Source organism: Benincasa hispida, unplaced genomic scaffold, assembly GCF_027475165.1.
Source record: "Benincasa hispida cultivar pf3 unplaced genomic scaffold, pf3_genome.v1.1 HicScf769, whole genome shotgun sequence".
Classification (NCBI taxonomy): Eukaryota; Viridiplantae; Streptophyta; class Magnoliopsida; order Cucurbitales; family Cucurbitaceae; genus Benincasa; species Benincasa hispida.
The window spans coordinates 13,216-20,509 of record NW_028326898.1 but is presented as its reverse complement, the minus strand read 5'-3'; the positions used below and the strand labels follow the sequence as shown (position 1 = coordinate 20,509).

General features: G+C 28.3%; 1 pseudogene; it reads right to left on the bottom strand.

Moving 5' to 3' along the window:
- Positions 1-344: 344 nt before the first annotated feature.
- On the bottom strand, positions 345-6,887 carry LOC150029953 (uncharacterized; annotated as a pseudogene).
- Between the last annotated feature and the right edge of the window lie 407 nt (positions 6,888-7,294).

Below are 7,294 nucleotides of genomic sequence, written 5' to 3'. Positions count from 1 at the left end.
CAATCTTCTCTTTAGGAGATTGAAAAAAGTCTGCCACATCCAAATTTGTCGTGTGGGATGGATCAAATATGTCATTATCTTGGTATCCAAAATTTACTTCCATATTTTTCTTTTTTTTTTCTTCAGAGAGGCTTGATTTAGGTCAACTAAGTGTTTTGATGTACGACAGGTATGTGACCAATGCCCATTTATTTCGCACAATTTATTTTCAACATTCTTTAAACTTTTATCTTGTGGAGCTTTTCTTTTGTGATCGTAATTTTATGTGGTTCTTTTGAAATTTAAATGATTAGAATGACCACTATGAAAACAATAATTATTTCTTCCTCTACCACGGTCATTACCTCGACCGTGACCACGACCACGACCTCGACCACGATTATCACGAAAATTCACAGCATTCACTTCAGGGAATGGTGTTATTTCAGTTGGTCGGGATTCATGATTTTTCATCAATAACTCATTATTTTATTCGACCACGAGAAGACATGAAATTAATTCAGAATACTGTTTAAAACCTTTCTCTCGATATTGCTGTTGTAGGAGTATATTTGAGGCATGAAAGGTAGAAAATGTCTTCTCTACTATATCAACATCAGTTATTTTCTCTCTGTATAACAACAATTTTGAACGGATTTTAAATAATGCGGAGTTGTAATCACTTACTAATTTGAAATCTTCTAGCCTCAAGTGTATCCACTCATAACGAGCTTTAGGAAGAATAACTGTCTTTTGATGATCATACCTCTTTTTTAAAATTTTTCACAAGATACGAAGATACGAGGATATTTTATTGTAAGATATTCCATTTTCAATCTCTTGTGGAGATGATGACGAAGGAAAATCATAGCTTTTGCTTTATCTTGACTGGATGTCATATTTTCTTCTTTAATTATTTCTCCTAAGTTCATAGCATCAAGGTGAATTTCGGCATCGGGCACCCATGACAAATAATTATTGCCATTAATGTCAAGAGCTGCAAATTCTAATTTTGTAGGTTTGTCATGAAAACACTATCACAAACTATTATATTTATATAGAAATTTGATATGTACTAAATATGCAAAATAATATTTAATTTATTAATTACAACGAAGAGGAAAAAACCGACATACCTTTAGGACCTACCTTTAGTGGAGAAAACAGCAAGAGCTCGTGCTGATAACGTGTTATGAAATTGATGAGCACAACGGGAGTATGGATATGGAAAAATATAATATAATAATATTTTTTATATAAAAATAATAGACAAATAAAAACTAACTAAAATTATAAAATTGGACAATGGGAAATTTTAGTGGAATATGGTGTGGATTTCTCATCAATGATATATATTTCTAAGATCCACCAAAAGTCACGATTTATAGGCAAAGTGGCAAGTAAGATGTGGACTTACATGGACACCAAGCATGAATTACTACAATACACATGGACAACATGAATGGTGACACATGACCTTTAGGACACTAAGCAATGAGCATCTATTTTTTATTACAATATTCATAACTTCAATATCGTTTATCTCTAAAATTGATAAATATGTTTTGTAATTCATTACACATAAAGAGATTTTTTTTTTTTAATTAATGATATTTGGAACAATATCTTATAAAGCTCAAAACTACCATACTTATTTAAATTTAAGGTACAATTTGATGAAACTAAAAGTCTACGGTAAAATATGATACAATTTTATAAAAATGTATTTTTTTTTTTTTTTTATAATTTCACAGTAATCTTTATGGTTTGTAGAATTGAAAGGAACAAAACCCAATCTAATTTAGATCTATCAACATAGTTTTTAAACCATCAACCTAAGTATAGTTTAAAGGGTCTTAATTTTTTTCTCACATGTTATAATAATAGTAATAATTATAGTATAACAATAAAACACGGCTCTTAAAATATCATTTTTTTTTCTTTTAAACAACCCCCAAATGTGATGAAAATATTTATAAATAATAGTAAAAATATCGCAATTTATTTGAGATAGATCACGATAGACTATTATCTGTATCTATCGTGGTCTATCGCACACAAAAAATAAAATTTTCTATATTTATAAATATTTTTATTCGTTTTTTATTTTTAAAAAATAGTCCTTTGTTTTACTAAATTTTAAAATTCTTTTTCGTTTTTTGTTTAGTCTGAGAGTCAAATTGAATTGACTTTTTAAGTATTTATAAACACATTTTTTTTACTTATAAACATTTGTTTAACTACTTGAAAAGTCCATCCAAACATATCTTAAAGTTTTTATAATCCTTATTTATGATCATACTAACAATTTTGTTTTTTCAAAACAATTTTCTCACTTTTTTTCCCCTCCCCCATTAGTTTTAAAATACTCATTCCTCTCTCTATTTTTTTCCCTCTCTAAAGCCTTCTACCTCTTATTCTATTTTTTTTTCTCTAAAATTTTTTTCACTTATTTTTAACTTTAATTCTCTATCTTTAAAATTTTGTTCTCCCTGTTTAAATTATATATATATTTTTTCGAACTCTTAACATTTTTTTTCTCCTCTTACATTTTTTACTCAATACTTGTTTTAGCTCTCTATTTTTTCATCTGTTTTAAATTTTTATCTCTCCCATAATGTATTATTCTCTTTTAACTTTTGTTTACCACCCTTTAATTTTATCTATCTCAAATTTGAGTCTCTCTCTCTCTCTCTCTCTGTTTTAGCTTTGTGGTTCTAAAATCATTACCTTAAACCAAAGTTTAGTCATGAAAGAACACATAAATAAATTATTTTACAAGTGTGGAATGAAATATTAAAATAATTTAAAATATAATAAAAAAATTTAATTAAAACACCTAATCTAAAAATGAACCTCTCAAACATACTCTCAATAATTCAAAATTATTTATAACTATATAATAACTATATTAAAAAGGATAGAACCAAATATTAATATGGTTACATGAACGTCAATTTTAGTACATCATTTATAAATAATTCAATTTTACTAAATTCACTGTTTTTAAAATCACTCATTTCTTAGTACATCAACTATACAGATGTGAGGTTGAATATTCAACCTCAACGAAATTGCTCCCATGACATAACCTTTATGTATTTCTCGTTATATATCTCCCCACAAATTGAATAATGCAAACACTAACTAAATTGGCATGCACCTTTTTTTTAAAAAAAAAGAAAAAAAAAGAAAAACCCATTATTTAATTATGACGATTTATTGAAATTATATTTTGTATCAACTTACTCATTTAAATTCTGAATTGTTTTCAAATATAGAAAAATAAATCAAAATATTTACAAATATAGTAAAATTTTATTGTCTATCTGCGATAGACTACTATCTGTGTCTATCTGTGTCATGATAGATATTTTGCTATTATTTGTAGATATTTTTAGCAGTTTTACCATTTAAAATAATTTTTCAAAAATCATTAACACAAATTTTCTTGCACAAAAATTACAAATGGATTGTTTAAGAGAAAATCACTAATTATTTTTAATATAAGTATGAACTAAAATAGAATAATAAAAACTTGAGTTGTGTTAACTATATAAAAATATTAAAAGCAAGTCTAGCTCAATTAATGTAGAAATATATTAGTGACTAAGAGGAATAAGATTCGATTCTTCTAGTTTCGTGGTATTAAAGAAAATAATAATAATAAAAAAATATGAAAATGAAATAAGGATTATGACTTTGTTTACTTCAAGGAATGTGAATCAAGAAATATAAATGAAAATTTTCATTCTCATCAATGATAATGACCTAAGGCGGAATCAATTAGTGGAGCCTACCACCCATTTGAAAATAGTACCCCATACAAGTTAAATGTGGTCGATCAATCTCATTCTCATTTCTCATTTCGTTAGTCATACCATGTTTTCTTCAATTACTTTATATCTATCATTTTTTTAAGACAATATGTAAGATGAGTGAATCAAATTTCTGAGCTCGACATTAATAGTAAAAGCTTCATGTCAATTAAGTTATTATGTTAACTTACATCTTTACTTTGTCCTCCTTTTATTATTGTTGTTAATTCTAAAAAAACTCTCAAATTCTTAATACTGATATTTTCCTTCCAATAAAAAAATGCACTTTATATTATTCTATTCATCAAATATTTTTTTAAGAAATCATAAAATTTATTTATTTTTTTTAAAAAATATTGAATTATTAATTGTTTTGAAAAAATAGGATCTTTTTATTAGATGACATATATGGTCAGATTAGCATATATTCTTTTAACAAAAAAGAAAAAAACTTTTCTTGATAATTTAATTTTAAATATTTATTTTCAATATCAAATAAATGGATAAATGCATTTAAATTAGTTATAAATTTGGAAATGGTGTTTTAGATCCGTTTGGTATATGATAAGGGTATACACGGGTCGAGTTGGATTAGGTTTAGAGTATCTTTTCGACCCACCTGAAAATTCAGGTTGGTTGGATTGACAATCCAAAAGATCTAAATAAAGTCACAACCCAACCCAATATAACTTTTAAAATTGGGTTGGATTGGTTGTGTAGTCCGAGTTGTTTGAACACTCCTAACATGTCAATTCTATTTTATAGGTTCAGATTAGTGATTCAAATAGATCTAATGAATATTTATTTGACATTACTTCTTACTAAGGGTATTCATGGGTTGGGTTAGGTTAAAAGACTTTTTAAACCCAACCCAATTGTTTGGGTTGTAAATTTCTTCAACCCAAACAACTCTTATTAAAAAATGAAGTCAACCCAACCCAACCATGAAATATTTGAGTTGGGTTGATTCAGGTTAATCGAGTCATTTGTTTAAAAAAATTTCCTAAAAAGAAGCACGACGTAAATATGTAAAAATCTTATTTAATTATCTTCATATACTGAATTAAAATTAACAACTCAATTTCAATTTATATATTGAAAATTTCCCTTCTAAAGTGCAAAGAAACCACTTTAGAGTTGTTAAAGAATAAATTATTAAAAAAAAAAAATGAATTAAATAAAATTAAAATCAATTTATGTATAAATAATGTGTTATATGTAATAATAAAAAAAATATATTTTAAAGTTAATATTAAACTCGGGTTGGTTCAGGTTGGTTTAGGTTATATTAGGTGAACCCATGAACCAATCCAACTCATAAAATTTTCATTTATTTGAACCCAATCCAACCCAAATGAGTTGATAACCTAACCCAAACCGCACAGATTGGGTTGGGTTGATCGGTTTTTTCGGGTCATCGGATTTTTTGAACACCCCTACTTCTTACAACTTAGATAAATATAGTATTTTTGGTCAGGAGTTCAATTCATTTTTAGTTATTTTAAATTATAAAAATTCTATAATTATTATCTTTCAATATTATATAATTTATAATGTATATTGTAAAACAAAATATGTACGATATAATAGATTCTACATTATATAATATTATAAAATAATAATCATAAAAAAATTTATGATATAAAATATGTTGATGAATTAGTTAATAATATACTTCACAAAAACCTGTAGTTTTTTTTTTTACCTCCACCAAAGACTAGTTTTTTTTTTTACCTCCACCAAAAACTGTAGTTGATTGGTGAGATTCAATTTAGTAGGTATAACTGTTATGATTTATAAATATATTACCAACCATATTTTGAACCATTTCTAACAAACACAACAAAAGAAAAAAAAAAAGAAACATAAAACACATTTTTTCTTTAGTATGGAAATCAAAACCAATGGAAACAAAAGCAAACTAAACTATTGAGAGTCGAGGTCATCCATGATAGGTGATCTTCAATCAAATCTCTAAATGTAAGTTTATAGACTCTTAAAACACAAGAAAAGCCGTTAGGGATTAAATAAACTCAAATTGAAGACCCTTGAAATTTGAGAGCTTGGGCCACAACCACATGAGCTACCATGTTGGATTCCTTAGTCACATACCTAAAGCCCTTGATTTTCACCTTCAACTTTCACTTGCTAATTTTCTTAGGCAAAGCCTACTGAGAGAAGACCTCAGGCAATTCAAATTTTCTAGCTATATTTCCTTAAATATTATGTGTATAATGAGCACCTATTTATAATAAGGTGGATACAATAAGGTATACAAATAGTCCTAAATTTTAAGAGAAGATACAATAAAAGATACAAAAGGATTTAAATAGAAAGTCTAAATAAATATAAGAAAATCTGATACACCCGCTCAAACTCAAGACGGGGAAGTAGTGATGAGTTTGACAGAATAGTTCTGAAAGGAGTGTGAAGAAAGAGGCTTAGTGAATAAGTCAGCAATCTGGTCACAAAAGGAGACGAAACTAACAGTAAGATCTTTGTGAAGAACCTTTCCATGAACAAAATGATAGTCAATTTCAATATGTGTGGTGCGTGCATGAAAAACAAGATTGTTGACAAGAGAAATAGAAGATACATTATCACACCATAACATAGAAGGATCGGAGAGGAAACCATGAAGATCACACAACAGCTATTGGAGCCAATAAATGTCAGCTATGGTATTGGAAAGAGAACAATTCATAGCTTTAGTAGATGAGCAAGAAACAGTGGGTTGCTTTTTAGTAAACTAGGAAACATGAGAAGAGCCAAGGAAAACAACATATCCTGAGGTGGAGCCACGATCAAAGGAATCGCCAGCCCAATCAACATCATAGAACGTCTGTAGAGAAAGCTTGCCAGGTTTGAATAGAATACGAAAGCCTCATACCACAAAGATCGAAAGATGTGTTTGACAACGGAGTAATGAACAATAGTCAGTCGCTACATAAACGGACTAACACAATTAACAACAAAGGTAATGTTTGAACGTGTGAATGTGAGATACTATAATGATCCAACAAGCTTCCGGTAGAGAGTGACATCAGAAAAAGGCGGAGCAGAAGCATGAAGATCAACAGTGGTGGACATAGGTGTAAGACAAGGTTTGGCTATAGACATGTGAGAGGAACGGAGTAGGTCAACAAGATATTTAAATTGGTTAACAAAAATACCACCACTAATAGTCTGAACTTCAAGACCCAGAAAATAACTGAGCTTGCCAAGATCTAAATTCTAAAATTCTGTAGCGATTATGATCTTTAATCGGTGAACATAATCTAAATCATGACCAGTAATTACAATGTCATCAACATATAACAGAAGATATGTCAAGGAAGAATCAACAGATCAAAAAAATAGTGAATTATAAGAAGTGGACACGATGAACAAGGTGAATAAATAGAAAGAAAAATGATCATACCATGCCCCAGGTACCTATTTGAGTCCATAAAGGCTCTTGTGAATAAGACAAACATGATTGAGGCAGGATTTATCGA